A 17,816-nucleotide genomic window follows, 5' to 3' on the forward strand; every position below is an offset into this window, starting at 1 on the left:
CCCCAGCCTGCGTTTCCTTTAGAGGTGTGTGTAGGGGTGTTGGCTGGATGTGAGGGAGGGGCTGGTTGTGGTTCGGAGCCTAGGACGGGCGAGGAGAGTCGGGCTGGGGTTGATATAGGGATGGGGGTGGTGCTGGGTTCGAGAGGTACCACCCACCCCCCGCTGACTCCAACCCCCCCACTTCTGGAGTTCCTCTGCCGTTGGTAGCACTCCTTTCATCGACAATCAGTCCGTGTCTCGCACTGACGTCAATGGCAGCTTCTTGGAAGTATATAAATATTGGGCGAGGAGCCGCAGCCCCCATCTCACAGGAGCGGGACTGCCCCCCAAGATCTGGACCCGTCCCTCCGGCCCGGGAGCTGCGGACCTCCGTGCAGCGGTAAGTGCCTGTGAGCTCCGGGAGTAGAGGCTGAGGCGGGAGCAGAGCTCCTGGGGGTCAGCAGCACCCCCTGCTCGGCCTTAGTGGAGCGGGGAAGTGCATGTGCAACGAGTTCTCCTGCTACACGGACAGTGCACGGGGGAAGGAACCACGCCGGGCGTGCACGGAAAGTGCACGACGAAGTGCAAGTCTCACCTGTGGCGGTGACAGTAAATGGGGTCCGCCGGAGGAGCGGCTCTGTGGAGTACTGTGTGTGCATGACGGGAGAGCACACCTGCTACACGGACAGTGCATGGGGGAAGGAACCGCTCCCGGTGTGAACGGAAAGTGCGGGACGAAGTGCAAGTCTCACCTGTGGCGATGATAGTTAGGGGGTCTGCTGGAGGAGCGGGTCTGTGGAGTACTGTGTGTGCATGTGGGGAGAGCACACCTGCTACACGGACAGTGCATGGGGGAAGGAACCTCTCCCGGTGTGAATGGAAAGTGCGGGACGAAGTGCAAGTCTCACCTCCTGTGGCGATGATAGTTAGGGGGTCCGCTGGGGGAGCAGCGCTGTGGAGTACTGTGTGTGCATGTGGGGAGAGCACACCTGCTACACGGACAGTGCATGGGGGAAGAAACCACGCCGGGCGTGCACGGAAGGTGCACGACGAAGTGCAAGTCTCACCTGTGGCGGTGATAGTTAGGGGGTTCTGCAGGAAGTGTGAGGGGGGGGGGAGTACTGTGTGTGCATGTGGAGAGAGCACACCTGCTACACGGACAGTGCATGGGGGAAGGAACCGCTCCGGGTGTGAACGGAAAGTGCGGGACGAAGTGCAAATCTCTCCTCCTGTGGCGATGACAGTAAATTGGGTCCGCTCGGGGGTGGTCTGTGGAGCACTGTGTGTGCATGTGCGGCGAGCTCACCTGCTACATGGACAGTGCAAGGGGGTAGGAACCGCGCCGGGTGTGAACGGAAAGTGCGGGACGAAGTGCATGTCTCACCTGTGGCGATGATAGTTAGGGGGTCCGCTGGGGGCGCGGCTCTGTGGAGTACTGTGTGTGCATGTGGGGAGAGCACACCTGCTACACGGACAGTGCATGGGGAAAGGAACCGCGCCGGGTGTGAACGGAAAGTGCGGGACGTAGTGCAAATCTCTCCTGTGGCGGTGACAGTAAATGGGGTCCGCTGGGAGGGGGCTCTGAGGAGCACCGTGTTTGCATGCATGAAGTGTCTCTTTCTGTACGGACACTGAAGGGGGAAGGAACTGTTCGAAAGCTGCTGGTTTCCTGAATGGTCTACAGGAAGTGTGAGAGGGGGGTGCAAGTGTCACCTGTAGCTGGGACAGTTAGAAGGGTCTACTGGGGGGGCTCTGTGGAGGACAGTGTGTGCATGCAGTGAGTGCCTCTTTCTGTACGGACACCACAGGGCTGCAGGAACCGCTCAAAAGCTGCAGATTCCCTGTAGGGTCTGCAGGAAGTGTGAGGGGGGGGGGGGCAGGCACGTCTCACCTGTAGGTGGCGCAGTTAGAAGGGTTCACTGGGGCCTCTGTGGAAGACAGTGTGTGCATGCATGGAGTGCCTCTTTCTGTACGGACACCACAGGGCTGCAGGAACCGCTCAAAAGCTGCAGATTCCCTGCAGGGTCTGCAGGAAGTGTGAGAGGGGGGATGCTAGTCTCACCTGTAGATGGGGCAGTTATAGGGGTTTGCTGGGGGGGGCTCTGTGGAGGACAGTCTGTGCATGCATGGAGTGCCTCTTTCTGTACGCACACCACAGGGCTGCAGGAACCGCTTGAAAGTTGCATATTCCATGTAGGGTCTGCAGGAAGTGTCGGGGGGGGGGCAGGCACGTCTCACCTGTAGGTGGCGCAGTTAGAAGGGTTCACTGGGCCTCTGTGGAAGACAGTCTGTGCATGCATGGAGTGCCTCTTTCTGTACGGACACCACAGGGCTGCAGGAACCGCTCAAAAACTGCAGATTCCCTGTAGGGTCTGCAGGAAGTGTGAGAGGGCGGATGCAAGTCTCACCTGTAGGTGGCGCAGTTAGAAGGGTGCACTGGGGGCCTCTGAGGAGCACAGTCTGTGCATGCATGGAGTGTCTCTTTCTGTACCGACACCACAGGGCTGCAGGAACCGCTTGAAAGTTGCATATTCCATGTAGGGTCTGCAGGAAGTGTGAGGGGGGCAGGAACGTCTCACCTGTAGGTGGCGCAGTTAGAAGGGTTCACTGGGGCCTCTGTGGAGGACAGTCTGTGCATGCATGGAGTGTCTATTTCTGTACCGACACCGCAGGGTTGCAGGAACCGCTTGAAAGTTGCATATTCCATGTAGTGTCTACAGGAAGTGTGAGGGGGCAGGCACGTCTCACCTGTAGGTGGCGCAGTTAGAAGGGTTCATTGGGGGCCTCTGAGGAGCACAGTCTGTGCATGCATGGAGGGCCTCTTTCTGTACGGACACCACAGGGCTGCAGGAACCGCTCAAAAGCTGCAGATTCCCTTCAGGGTCTCTTGGAACTATGTAAGGGGGAATGCAAGTCTGACAGTGAGGGGTAAATGTGTGGGGGTCAGTGCACTGCATGCTCAGCCTCATTGGAGCATTCTCTGTGCATAGGGTCTCACCTGTAGGAACAGTGCAGGCCGCGCAGGGGCAGTGGATGAAGGAGCCACTGAAGTCCGTGACGCAACAGGTAGCGCACTCATCCAGACTCGATTCACCAGCCCCGAGGGTCCTGGTCATGCTCTGATCCTGGCCTCTAATGATGAATCCCAAGGACCCCATCTGCCCCCTCACTCAGAGCCCCACATTGGCCAGCACTGTGTACGCTGCTCTCTCTGACCTATAAATCCTTGCCAGGCTGTGGTCCAATGTTACAGCAAACAAATGATGGACGGAATGCTGACAGTGCAAACATTCTCCCCCAGTCAAAAGATCTGATTTAAATCCATCCACTACACCACCCAGTTTGGACCAGCCATATGCAAATCAGTCTTGACCCTGTGCCCCATTGGAACAGTCCCGGGCTAACACCCCATGTACGCCAGGCTAGCTTGAATCCAGTGGCGCAGTGAGCAAGGGACCCACGGCTGGGCATTCCCGTCCAACTTTGAGTGAAAAGCGTTACAGCAAACAAGTGATGGACGGAATGCTGCCAATGCAAACATTCTCCCCTAGTCAAAAGATCTGGGTTAAATCCATCGTTCTTTTGCCCACTAGGCCACCCCAGTTCAGACACGGCTATATGCAAATCAGTCTTGACCCTGTGCCTCATGGGAACAGTCCAGACTGAACTGCCAGGCCAGGTCCTCCCTGGACCGGAAAAAAGCACCCTGGGATCGGTTTCTCCGGTCCAAAGCACCTTCAGAATAGACATTCCTTGTCCCGAACAGGAAGCTGTGATCAAGCAGTCTCTCGCGCTGCTAAACACGGGGGCAGCCGTTCCGTATCTTGGCCCGCCCCGCTAGAACAAACTTCCTCTGTTCATTGGTGGGTGCTCAAGTCTATCGGAATTCAAAAAACACCTTCAAACCTGGCTGCTTTGATGCTGCCTCTACTCCACCCACCTGCCGATCATGCGCCGAGAGGCTCCTACGGGACAGTTGTGCGCTATATCAAAACTCAAATAACAAAACAAAAATAACATAACCCTCAGGCATGTGTAACGGGGGTCGTCTAACGCTCGCACAGTTCAATGTGCTCACAAGAGCGCAAAGGCTGCAGGAACAGTACGAGGGGTGCAGGAACCGCCCAGGAGCAGCAGTGACAGAACAAGGGGTGCTGGCAGGAGTGTGCGAGTCTGTAGCACACTGAAGTCCGTGACGCAGCACTCGAGCATGTGTAACGGGGGTCGTCTAATGCTCGGACCGTTCAATTTGCTCACAAGAGTGCACAGGCTGCAGGCACAGTGCGAGGCGTGCAGGAACCGTTCAAGATCTCCAGTGACAGGCCTGGGTGGTGCCTAGTGCAGGGGCGCGCCTCAACCGTAAGGGGCAGTGCAGGGGTCTAGGGATCGGGGTAGTGCCTGCTGCAGGGGCACGCCTCCACGCTTAGGGACAGTGCACCTGTCTCAAGAGCGGGACCGTGCCTGCCGCAGGGGGTGTGCCTCCACTTCTAGGGACAGTGTAACGGTCTCGGGATATGTGTAGTTCCTGCCGCAGGGGGGGGAGGGGGGCATGCCTCCACGCTTAGGGACAGGGCAGCGGTCTCAGGATCTGGGTAGGGTCTGGTGCAGGGGGCATGCCTCCGCCCTTAAGGATAGCGCATCCGGTCTCAAGATCTGGGCCGTGCCAGCCACACGGGGTGTGCCACCATCCTTAGGAACAGTGCACAGGTCTCAGGATCTGAGAAGTGCCTGCTGCAAGGAGCACGCCTCCGTCATTAGGGACAGTGCACCGGTCTCAGAATATGGGTATAGTGCCTGCTGCAGGGGGCACGCGTCCGCCTTTAGGGACAGGGCACCTGTGTCACGTTCTGGCTCGTGCCTACTGCAGGGGGTGTGCCTCAATCCTAAGGGACAGTGCATAGGTCTCAGAATCTAGGTAGATCTGTCTCGTGCCTGCTGCAGGGGGTGTGCATCAATCCTTAGGGACTGTGCATAGGTCTCAGAATCTGGGTATCTGGGTCGTGCCTGCTGCAGGGGTGTGCCTCAATCCTTAGGGACAGTGCATATCTCTCAGAATCTGGGTAGATCTGGGTCGTGCCTGCTGCAGGGGTGTGCCTCAATCCTTAGGGACAGTGCATATCTCTCAGAATCTGGGTAGATCTGGCTCGTGCCTGCTGCAGGGGTGTGCCTCAATCCTTAGGGACAGTGCATAGGTCTCAGAATCTGGGTAGATCTGGCTCGTGCCTGCTGCAGGGGGTGTGCCTCAATCCTAAGGGACAGTGCATATGTCTCAGAATCTGGGTAGATCTGGGTCGTGCCTACTGCAGGGGGCGTGCCTCAATCCTAAGGGACAGTGCATAGGTCTCAGAATCTGGATAGATCTGGCTCGTGCCTGCTGCAGAGGGTGTGCCTCAATCCTAAGGGACAGTGCACATGTCTCAGAATCTGGGTAGATCTGGGGAGTGCCTGCTGCAGGGGGTGTGCCTCAATCCTTAGGGACAGTGCATAGGTCTCAGTATCTGGGTAGATCAGGCTCGTGCCTGCTGCAGGGGGTGTGCCTCAATCCTACGGGACAGTGCACATGTCTCAGAATCTGGGTAGATCTGGGGAGTGCCTGCTGCAGGGGGTGTGCCTCAATCCTTAGGGACAGTGCATAGGTCTCAGTATCTGGGTAGATCAGGCTCGTGCCTGCTGCAGGGGGTGTGCCTCAATCCTTAGGGACAGTGCATAGGTCTCAGAATCTGGGTAGATCTGGGGAGTGCCTGCTGCAGGGGGTGTCCCTCAATTTTAAGGGATAGTGCATATGTCTCAGAATCTTGGTAGATCTTGCTCGTGCCTGCTGCAGGGGGTGTGCCTCAGTCCTAAGGGACAGTGCATATGTCTCAGAATCTGGGTAGATCTGGGTCGTGCCTGCTGCAGGGGGTGTGCCTCAATCCTAAGGGACAGTGTATAGGTCTCAGAATCTGGGTAGATCTGGCTCGTGCCTGCTGCAGGGGGTGTGTCTCAACCCTTAGGGACAGTGCACAGGTCTCAGAATTTGGGTAGATCTGGGTAGTGCCTGCTGCAGGGGGTGTGCCTCAATCCTTAGGGACAGTGCACATGTCTCAGAATCTGGGTAGATCTGGCTCGTGCCTGCTGCAGGGGGTGTGCCTCAATCCTTAGGGACAGTGCATATCTCTCAGAATCTGGGTAGATCTGGCTCGTGCCTGCTGCAGGGGTGTGCCTCAATCCTTAGGGACAGTGCATAGGTCTCAGAATCTGGGTAGATCTGGCTCGTGCCTGCTGCAGGGGGTGTGCCTCAATCCTAAGGGACAGTGCATAGGTCTCAGAATATGGGTAGATCTGGGTAGTGCCTGCTGCAGGGGGTGTGCCTCAATCCTAAGGGACAGTGCATAGGTCTCAGAATCTGGGTAGATCTGGCTCGTGCCTTCTGCAGGGGGTGTGCCTCAATCCTAAGGGACAGTGCATAGGTCTCAGAATCTGGGTAGATCTGAGTAGTGCCTGCTGCAGAGGGTGTGCCTCAATCCTAAGGGACAGTGCACATGTCTCAGAATCTGGGTAGATCTGGCTCGTGCCTGCTGCAGGGGGTGTGCCTCAATCCTTAGGGACAGTGCACAGGTCTCAGAATCTGGGTAGATCTGGCTCGTGCTTGCTGCAGGGGGTGTGCCTCAATCCTAAGGGACAGTGCACTGGTCTCAGAATTTGGGTAGATCTGGGTAGTGCCTGCTGCAGGGGGCGTGCCTCAATCCTTAGGGACAGTGCATAGGTCTCAGAATCTGGGTAGATCTGGCTCGTGCCTGCTGCAGGGGGTGTGCCTCAATCCTAAGGGACAGTGCACAGGTCTCAGAATCTTGGTAGATCTGGCTCGTGCCTGCTGCAGAGGATGTGCCTGAATCCTTAGGGACAGTGCAAAGGTCTCAGAATCTGGGTAGATCTGGCTCGTGCCTGCTACAGGGGATGTGCCTCAATCCTTAGGGAGAGTGCATAGGTCTCAGAATCAGGGTAGATCTGTCTCGTACCTGCTGTAGGGGCACGCCTCCGCCATGCAAGAGCTGTGTGCCCCGCCTTCTACAGGAGAGGGGGGGGGTCACCAATCGAAGGAACCCTGTGAGGACTGCGGGATTAGTGCAAGACAATGTAGGAATGGTGCAAGCAGTGCAAAGAGGAAGCAAATGGTGTCTCGCTGCATGGAGTACAGAGGGGACTGGGGACTCCCAAATATTCGTGGTAAGTGCAAGCACTATTGCGGAGACTAGGGATTGGAACCGTGCTCGCGCTCGTGCAAGGACTCGTGCAAGGGCTGCAGGGATCGCAATGTCAACTCCTACAGCCTGAGTGAAACGAGGATGTTCTATCTCGCAGGCGCGTTCAAAGAAGAGTGGTGATCGCGGCCCTCGCGTGAAACGTTAAAGGCCAGCTGCACGAACAGTGCAAAGGCTGCACGAACAGTGCAAGGGCTGCACGAACAGTGCAAGGGCTGCACGAACAGTGCAAGGGCTGCAGGAAACGTGCAAGGGCGGCACGAACAGTGCAAGGGTTGCACGAACAGTGCAAGGGCTGCACGAACAGTGCAAGGGCTGCACGAACAGTGCAAAGGCTGCAGGAAACGTGCAAGGGCTGCACGAACAGTGCAAGGGTTGCACGAACAGTGCAAGGGTTGCACGAACAGTGCAAGGGCTGCACGAACAGTGCAAAGGCTGCAGGAAACGTGCAAGGGCTGCACGAACAGTGCAAGGGTTGCACGAACAGTGCAAGGGCTGCATGAACAGTGCAAAGGCTGCAGAAAACGTGCAAGGGCTGCACGAACAGTGCAAGGGCTGCAGGAAACGTGCAAGGACTGCACGAACAGTGCAAGGGTTGCACGAACAGTGCAAGGGCTGCACGAACAGTGCAAGGGCTGCAGGAAACGTGCAAGGGCTGCACGAACAGTGCAAGGGTTGCACGAACAGTGCAAGGGCTGCACGAACAGTGCAAAGGCTGCAGGAAACGTGCAAGGGCTGCACGAACAGTGCAAGGGTTGTACGAACAGAGCAAGGGCTGCACGAACAGTGCAAGGGCTGCAGGAAACGTGCAAGGACTGCACGAACAGTGCAAGGGTTGCACGAACAGTGCAAGGGCTGCAGGAAACGTGCAAGGGCTGCACGAACAGTGCAAAGGCTGCAGGAAACGTGCAAGGGCTGCACGAAGAGTGCACAGCTGAGAGACTCCTCGCACGGACGGCACAAGTGTAGCTTTACCACTGCAAGGGCGACCTGACAGAGTGATCGTGCTTGGTCCGCAGGAACTGTGCAAGGATCGCAGAGAGAATGCATCGGCGGATTTCGCCTGCAGTAGGAGTAGTGTAAGGGCCTCAGGGATTCGTGGAACGAGCAGTAATTGCTGAAGGAAAAGTGCAACAAAGGATGGTGTTTCACGTAACAGCTGCGGGAGTTGCAGGAACAGTATACAAGGTATGCGGAATGTGCTGCAGAACTAGTGAAGGGACTGTGCGATCCGTGCAAGGAAGAGTCCTCGCCCCTGCGTGGCTACAGGAACTATGCAAGGGTGGATGGACTTCTCACGGGCTGCAGGTAGAGTGCAAGAGGGAGTGGCAAGGTGTAGGAAAAGTGCAAGGGCTGCTGCATAAAAGTGCAAGAAAGGCCGAGGCATTCGTTGCAGAACTTGCAGTTCCATTGCAATACTGGGACAGCGCGAGGAGGGGTCATCTGAGTTACTTCCGGAACAGTTCAAGGGGCGATGATTGTCTGACCTGCAGCATGAACAGTGCAAGTGGAAATTGGGAGTCACGTGCTGCCTGCGCCATGCAAGACGCGGTGGCAGCACCTCTGGTGTGAGAAGAGTGGCGCGTGACTGTGACAGGGAGAGTGCACTGCCTGCTGCGGAGACCCGATGCAGGAAAAGTGAAAGGTCTGTAGGAGGAACTAATGAAGCGCTAGGAGTCTCCATTGGTGAAGCGTGGGAGGCGCTACTAGGGCTCTACAGGAAGAGACTGGAAGGCGCTGCAGGAGCGCTACAAGGGCTCTACAAGAGCTCTTTAGGTAGAGCCTGGAAGGCGCTGCAGGAGCGCTACGAGGGCTCTACAGGTGGATGTGGGAGGCGCTGCAGGAGCGCTACGATGGCACTACAGGTGGAGCGTGGGAAGCGCTGCATGAGCGCTACGAGGGCTCTACAGGTGCAGCGTGGGAGGCGCTGCATGAGCGCTACGAGGGGTCTACAGGTGCAGCGTGGAAGGCGCAGCATGAGCGCTACGAGGGATCTACAGGTGCAGCCTAGGAGGCGTTGCAGGAGCGCTGCAAGGGATTTACAGATGGAGCCTGGGAGGCGCTGCACGAGTGCTACGAGGGCTCTACAGGTGGCGCGTTGGAGGCGCTGCATGAGCGCTACGAGGGCTCTACAGGTGGAGGTGGAAGGCGCTGCAAGAGCGCTAAAAGGGCTCTACAGGTGGCGCGTGGGAGGCGCTGCATGAGCGCTACGAGGGCTCTACAGGTGGCGCGTGGGAGGCGCTGCATGAGCGCTACGAGGGCTCTGCAGGTGGAGGTGGGAGGCGCTGCATGAGCGCTACGAGGGCTCTACAGGTGGAGCCTGGGAGGCGCTGCAAGGGCACTATGATGGCTCTACAGGTGGAGCCTGGGAGGCGCTGCAGGAGCGCTACGAGGGCCCTACAGGTGGTTCCTGGGAGGCGCTGCAAGGGCGCTACGAGGGCTCTACAGGTGGAGCATGGGAGGAGCTGCATGAGCGCTACGAGGGCTCTACAGGTGGAACCAGGGAGACGCTGCAGGAGCGCTACGTGGGCTCTACAGGTGGAGCCTGGGAGGCACTGCAGGAGCATACGAGGGCTCTACAGATGGATCTGTGAGGCGCTGCATGAGCGTAGGAGGGCTCTACAGGTGGAGCGTGGGAGGTGCCGCATGAGCGCTACGGGGGCTCTACAGGTGAGCCTGGGAGGCGCTGCAAGGGCGCTACGAGGGTTCTACAGGTGGAGCCTGGGAGGCGCTGCAAGGGCGCTACGAGGGCTCTACAGGTGGAGCCTGGGAGGCGCTGCAGGAGCGCTACGAGGGCTCTACAGGTGGAGCCTGGGAGGCGCTGCAAGGGCGCTACGAGGGCTCTACAGGTGAGCGTGGGAGGCGCTGCATGAGAACTACGAGGGCTCTACAGGTGGAACCAGAGAGACGCTGCAGGAGCTCTACAAGGGCTCTACAGGTGGAGCCTGGGAGGAGCTGCAGGAGCGTACGAGGGCTCTACAGGTGGACCCTGGGAGGCGCTGCAGGAGCGTACGAGGGCTCTACAGGTGGATCTGTGAGGCGCTGCAGGAGCGTAGGAGGGCTCTACAGGTGGAGCATGGGAGCCGCTGCATGAGCGCTACGGGGGCTCTACAGGTGAGCCTGGGAGGCGCTGCAAGGGCGCTACAAGGGTTCTACAGGTGGAGCCTGGGAGACGCTGCAGGAGCGCTACAAGGGCTCTACAGGTCGAGCCTGGGAGGCGCTGCAAGGGCGCTACGAGGGCTCTACAGGTGGAGCGTGGGAGGCGCTGCATGAGCGCTACGAGGGCTCTACATGTGGAGCCTGGGAGGCGCTGCAGGAGCATTCGAGGGCTCTACAGGTGGAGCGTGGGAGGCGCTGCATAAGCGCTACGAGGGCTCTACAGGTGGAGCCTGGGAGGCGCTGAAAGGGCGCTACGAGGGCTCTACAGGTGAAGCCTGGAAGGCGCTCCAGGGGTGCTACGAGGGTTCTACAGTTGGAGCCTGGGAGGCGCTGCAGGAGCGCTACGATGGCTCTACAGGTGGAACCTGTGAGGCGCTGTACGAGTGCTACAAGGGCTCTACAGGTGAGGCCTGGAAGGCGCTCCTTGGGGTGCTACGAGGACTCTACAGGTGGAGGTGGGAGGCGCTGCACGAGCGCTACAAGGGCTCTGCAGGCGAGCCTGGGAGGCACTGCAGGAGCGCTGTGTGGGATCTATAGGCGGAACCTGGGAGGCGCTGCAGGGGCTCTACGAGGGCTCTACAGGTGGAGGTGGGAGGCGCTGCAGGAGCGTACGAGGGCTCTACAGGTGGAGCCTGTGAGGTGCTGCACGAGTGCTACGAGGGCTCTACAGGTGGCGCGTGGGAGGCGCTGCATGAGCGCTACGAGGGCTCTACAGCTGAGTCTGGGAGGTGCTGCATGAGCGTACGAGGGCTCTACAGGTGGATGTAGGAGGTGCTGCATGAGCGCTACGAGGGCTCTACAGGTAGAGCCTCGAAGGCGCTCCAGGGGTGCTACGAGGGCTCTACAGGTGGAGCCTGGGAGGCGCTGCAGGAGCGCTACGATGGCTCTACAGGTGGAGCCTTGAAGGCGCTCCAGGGGTGCTACGAGGGCTCTACAGGTGGAGCCTGGGAGGCGCTGCAGGAGCGCTACGATGGTTCTACACGTGGAGCCTTGAACGCACTCCAGGGGTGCTACAAGGGCTCTACAGGTGGAGCCTGGGAGGCGCTGCAGGAGCGCTACGATGGCTCTACAGGTGGAGCCTGGGAGGCGCTCCAGGAGTGCTACGAGGGCTCTACAGGTGGAGCCTGGGAGGAGCTGCAGGAGCGTACGAGGGCTCTACAGGTGGAGCCTCGAAGGCGCTCCAGTGGTGCTACGAGGGCTCTACAGGTGGAGCCTGGGAGGTGCTGCCGGAGTTTACGATGGCTCTACAGGTGGAGCCTGTGAGGCGCTGCATGAGTGCTACGAGGGCTCTACAGGTGAAGCCTGGAAGGCGCTCCAGGGGTGCTACGAGGACTCTACAGGTGGGATGTAGGAGGCGCTGAAGGAGCGCTGCAAGGGCTCTACAGGTGGAGGTGGGAGGCGCTGCACGAGCGCTACGATGGCTCTACAGGTGAAGCCGGGGGGCGCTGCAGGAGCCCTACAAAGGCTCTGCAGGTGAAGCCTGGAAGGCGCTCTAGGGGTGTTACGAGGGCTCTACAGGTGGAGCCTGGGAGGCGCTGCAGGAGCGCTACGATGGCTCTACAGGTGGAGCCTTGAACGCGCTCCATGGGTGCTACAAAGGCTGTACAGGTGGAGCCTGGGAGGCGCTGCAGGAGCGCTACGATGGCTCTACAGGTGGAGCCTGGGAGGCGCTCCAGGAGTGCTATGAGGGCTCTACAGGTGGAGCCTGGGAGGAGCTGCAAGAGCGTACGAGGGCTCTACAGGTGGAGCCTCGAAGGCGCTCCAGGGGTGCTACAAGGACTCTACAGGTGGGATTTAGGAGGTGCTGAAGGAGCGCTGCAAGGGCTCTACAGGTGGCGGTGGGAGGCGCTGCATGAGCGCTACAAGGGCTCTACAGGTGAAGCCGGGGGGCGCTGCAGGAGCGCTGTGTGGGCTCTACAGGTGGAGGTGGGAGGCGCTGCATGAGCGCTACAAGGGCAATACAGGTGGAGGTGGGAGGCGCTGCACGAGCGCTACAAGGGCTCTACAGGTGAAGCCGGGGGGGCGCTGCACGAGCGCTGTGTGGGCTCTACAGGTGGTGGTGGGAGGCGCTGCATGAGCGCTACAAGGGCTCTACAGGTGGAGGTGGGAGGTGCTGCACGAGCGCTACAAGGGCTCTACAGGTGAAGCTGGGGGGCGATGAAGGAGCGCTGCAAGGGCTCTACAGGTGGAGAGTGGGAGGCGCTCTAGGGGTGCTACGAGGACTCTACAGGTGGAGGTGGGAGGCGCTGCATGAGCGCTACAAGGGCTCTACAGGTGGAGGTGGGAGGCGCTGCACGAGTGCTACAAGGGCTCTACAGGTGAAGCCGGGGGGTGCTGCAGGAGCGCTGTGTGGGCTCTACAGGTGGAGGTGGGAGGCGCTGCATGAGCGCTACAAGGGCTCTACAGGTGGAGGTGGGAGGCGCTGCACGAGCGCTACAAGGGCTCTACAGGTGAAGCCGGGGGGCGATGAAGGAGCTCTGCAAGGGCTCTACAGGTGGAGAGTGGGAGGCGCTGCACGAACACTACAAGGGCTGCAGCAGGAACATTTTGGGTAGGGTTGGGTGACTTTGCCTCTGCCTGATAGTGTCTTAGGTGCTCCAGGAAACTTGCGAAGGCTGCATGGAAGGGTCTCATCTGCTGAAGGAACTATCCGTGGACTGCATGAATAGTGCAATGGTGTGAAAAGAGCACGAATGGTGCACGGACGAAAGGGTATTGGCCTATAACAGAGTTTAAGATGGTACAAGAAGAGTAGAAGGCCTTGTGCAGAAACAGTGCAAAGCCTGCCAGAGATAGAGTGTTCTGTGTATTTGTAAAGCGCCCATCACTCGGGAGGGTTTCTAGGCGCTGCAGGTGCAGTTCTAGTGAGCCCTAGTGCTGGTGAATGCGCTATTCGAACAGCCAGGTCTTCAGCTTCATGTAGAATTCAAGAATTGAGGACAAAACTCTGATGGGTAACAGCAGCTCACTCCAGGCTGTAGAAGTGATGCAGGAGAAGGCCTGACTGCAAGTTCTGGTTCTGTGGATAGCTGGGATGTTTATAGGAAGGAGTCTGGCTGAGCAGGGTATGACTGCCGGTTCTGTGGATACGTGGGATGTGTGCAGGAAGGCATCTGGATGAGCCGGGGTGACTGCCGGTTCTGTGGATACGTGGGATGTGTGCAGGAAGGAGTCTGGCTGATCGGGGTTGACTGTGGATACGGTTCTGGTTCTGTGGATATGTGGGATGTGTGCAGGAAAGAATCTGGCTGAGCAGGGTATGACTGCCGGTTCTGTGGATACGTGGGATGTGTGCAGGAAGGAATCTGGCTGAGCCGGGGTGACTGCCGGTTCTGGTTCTGTGGATACATGGGATGTGTGCAGGAAGGAGTCTGGATGAGTGGGATTTGGGATGTGTGCAGGAAGGAGCCTGACTGAGCCGGAGTGACTTCCGGTTCTGGTTCTGTGGATACGTGGGTTGTGTGCAGGAAGGAGTCTGGCTGAGTGGGGGGTACTGCCCGTTCTGGTTCTTTGTATATTTGGGATGTGTGCAGGAAGGAGCCTGGCTGAGCTGGTGTGACTGCCGGTTCTGGTTCTGTGGATACGTGGGATGTGTGCAGGAAGGAGTCTGGCTGAGCGGGGGGTACTGCCGGTTCTGGTTCTGTGTATATTTGGGATGTGTGCAGGAAGGAGCCTGGCTGAGCTGGGTGACTGTCGGTTCTGTGGATTTGTGGGATGTGTGCAGGAAGGAGTCTGGCTGAGCGGGGGGTACTGCCGGTTCTGGTTCTGTGGATTTGCGGGATGTGCACACAAAGGAGTCTGGCTGAGCAGGGGTGACTGCCAGTTCTGGTTCTGTGGATATATGGGATGTGTGCAGGAAGGAGTCTGGCTGAGCAGGGGTGACTGCCGGTTCTGGTTCTGTGGATTCGTGGGATGTGTGCAGGAAGGAGTCTGGTTGAGTGGGGGTGACTGCCGGTTCTGGTTCTGTGGATTCGTGGGATGTGTGCAGGAGTCTCAACATAATATTGCGAGTTCCTCAAACGTCACTGCTGGGGCAATTAGACCCCACCTTCTAGGTGATTCCAGAAGGTATATTTATCTCAACCCTGTTTTTCTATCACACAGGGCTACTGCATGGGTCCATACTGTAGGGGACGGTACCTGACAGATACTTATTGTTGGACTTGGCCCTTTTTGCAGGGTCATCCCTAAACATTTTGCCTTCCTCCTGTATTTTTTCTGACCTGGTGTTGGCTGTTTTATGACTCTGGGCACCTTACCACTGCTGATCAGTGCTAAGCTGCATATGCTCTCCCTATGGTAAAATGTTGATATTGATTGGTGTCCATATTTGGCTTATTTGGTTTACTATCAGCCCCTAGTAAAGTGCACCAGGAGTGCCAGGGTTTGTAAATGCAAATGCTGCTGGTGGGCTTGCAGCACTGGTTGTGCCACCCACAGAAGCGGCCTAGTAAAATGTGTCTAGGGTCTGCCATTGCAGAACCTGCGTGCAGTCTGGTACTGTATAAAGAACTTTATTTTGACATAACTACAGCCTTGTGTCTCTGTGTGGTGGGGTGGTGAATGTTGTGTGGGACATCTTAAATGCTTAACCTAATGCCCTCTGAAATATAGCCTGACTGCTCGCGCCACGTTACCTAGAGGGTGAGCAGGGGTTATTTTTAAAGAGGTAATCCTACGCCCTGACTTAGATGAAAAGGGTCCCTGCTTGTCGCAAGTGCATACCTGCGCCAACCAGAGACCCCGGATTCTAACACTTATTCACACCGTCCCCACTAGAGTAGACGAGGAGCTTATGGTCCTGATGAAATGCCGAGATCCTATGGGCAGTATATGTCATGAAACATGTTAGCCCCACACACTTGACACACATAATTTAGAGCTCAAGAGGGTGTAATCACCCCTCTTCATCCATTAATTTTATAGTCTTCTGTTTTTAGTATAGGGTAGAAACCAAGCTAATAAAATTATTGTGTGGGACTCCGACAGCTGTTTTGAATCCACACACACTCCCTCCCATTTCTATTCTTGACACCAGTGCCCCACCAACACTGCACATCGACAAAAAGAGAAGACCTCCGGCAAAGAGCCCCCTTCCGGGGCCCGTTGAGCATTGCAGTGCCGGCCCAACGAGGAGCTGCCCGATGATGAAGCATGACACCCTCCGGGGTGCATGAGGGCCCATGCTCCTAACTGGAGTTACTCCGCATTCATTATCCTCCACACCTTTCTAATTTCTGGACACCTGGCTTTGGTTTCTTTCTCCCTCCCCGCTCCTGAGAAACTGCATACTCTTGCTTCTGCCACTGCTATTAGGGGACATGTTAGACGGACCAGTACACAGTACCTACCAAGCCCCAGTCCCTCCCTCTATGGATAACATTATCTGCTCAGGATCACACCTTTTTGTGAAGTGTGGAAGCTGGGATTACAGCCCAAATATCCTGGCTTTTAGGACAGGAATTTAACCACTAGGCCATAACTCGTCCCTTGTGACCAGCAGTAGTGGAGAGCAGGGTCAGTAGGTGGGGACCGATTTGGGGGTGGGGTGGGTGGGTGCCAGGAGTGCGCTGCGCCTTCCTGCTCAGGACCCGATATTCCCTGGCACCGTCTGGCACAGGCAGTTGACTAATGGCAGCAGTGACTTAGTCCAGGGAGCGCATGTTTACATCTTCCTCCTTCCCTAAGTACATCCTCGAGGACAGCTTGATTACGGGGTGTGCAGGGGGCGGTGGTCCTGTCTGTCATGACTCTGTCAGGATTTTCAGTGCTGGTATGGAGGGCACGTGCCGCCCACGCCCCCTCGCCCATCTGTGACTACCAGCCTATATAGGCTGGCTTCTGTGGATAGAGTTTGTCTGTGTATCTCACACCGGCGGGGCTAGAAGCAGGTCTTCTGGGCTATAGGTGCTGTCTCGGTAGAGGGGAGGAGCTATACATGGGTCCGGGCAGGGATTAAATCACACGCTTGATGTGTTCTATCACAAATTCAAAGTGAAATGAGCAAGCCTGCCAGCCCCTGACACAGACATAGATGCATTTGTAGTGTCATGGATTTGTGACGTAAACCTACAAGCACGCCTGTGCCTGTTCCTGTTTGCTTGGCCTTGTGTGAAAGTTTACAGAGAACCCCGGGTGGATATACATATATATCCTGGTGTGTGTATGTAAATATGCGCATAGTGCCATAGGCCAGCTCTTTCCATTGCTGAGTGTATGGAGGGGCCATGACTCGCGAGGTGAAGCCTCGACTGGCTCGTGATGACCCCCCCACCAAATAGCACGTTACTCTCTGAGCAGCTGCAGGCACGGTTTATGCCATGCTGTCCTCATGGGCACTGGTTATAAACACAGCACGTGATCTCACTGCATAGTTCTGAAGTGTGGGCCAGGAAACATCAGCAGTGTAAGGATTCAGACTCAGGGCATGATTTACATGTCGGAGGACAGGTCACAGCAGTGACGGATATCCCGTCCGCCGAACTACGAATCCCATAGGATATAATGGAATTTATATGAGATACAAATTCCATAGGATATAATGGAATTTATATGAGATGCAAATCCCATAGGATATGATGGAATTTATATGAGATACAAATCCCATTGGATATAATGGAATTTATATGAGATACAAATCCCATAGGATATAATGGAATTTATATGAGATACAAATTACATAGGATATAATGGAATTTATATTTCGGCGGACGGGATATCCATGATCATTGTGATGGAGTAACCCGTACGCTGGGGTCTAGATCAGGCCCTCACTGCTGTGGTAATAACTTGGGATTTGACCTTTGCACTGCTGTAACAGATGTCTGCATCTATGTTGATCACTACTCTTGCTCCATATTATCATGTTTTATTGGGACACGTATTTTCACTGATATGGCATTATGGATGAGACCATTTAAATAAGGTATATTGAAACATATTGCAATTTTGATTCATGTTTGTAGCACACACCACAGGGTGAATTTTATCTTAGTTAGTAATATTATCCAAGACCTTGGAGTCATCAGGTCAGGCGCAGAAAGACGAAAGGCTTGGCCAGTCCTTCGAACATTTACAACTGTGGCCTGTAGTTCTTAGGTTGGCAGGCTGGCAGATTGAGGGACAAGTGGACAGAGAGACATACAGATACCTAGGTGGAAGGGGGCTGGAGGGACTAATTAACAGAGAGTTGAACATATAGATGGCCGGTGGTTGTAGACAGTCGTCAAACGGAAGGAAGGTGATGTAGCCAGGCAGAGCGATGGATGGGTAGCAAGATAGACAGATAGATCGATATATAGATAGCTCGTTGGGTGGATGGATGGGTAGGTAGGTAGGTGAAGCTACTAATGGATGGATAAATCAACAGTAGGATGAACGAGTGTTCAGGCATATGATCAGGATTAACAGATGGATAGATGGCTATCCATCTGTAGA

At 56.6% G+C, this 17,816-nt stretch overlaps 1 protein-coding gene across 1 annotated transcript in view; it reads left to right on the forward strand.

The window, feature by feature from the left end:
- The first annotated feature begins 307 nt into the window (after window positions 1–307).
- The window catches only part of UCN (urocortin), a 76,645-nt gene continuing 59,136 nt past the window's right edge, over window positions 308–17,816 (forward strand). The window contains exon 1 of the mRNA XM_085609432.1: window positions 308–379. The gene's annotated coding sequence lies outside the window, so the exon portion shown is untranslated. The remainder of the gene's footprint in view (window positions 380–17,816) is intronic.

This window comes from Triturus cristatus, chromosome 6 (assembly GCF_964204655.1).
Source record: "Triturus cristatus chromosome 6, aTriCri1.1, whole genome shotgun sequence".
In the NCBI taxonomy this organism is placed as follows: domain Eukaryota; kingdom Metazoa; phylum Chordata; class Amphibia; order Caudata; family Salamandridae; genus Triturus; species Triturus cristatus.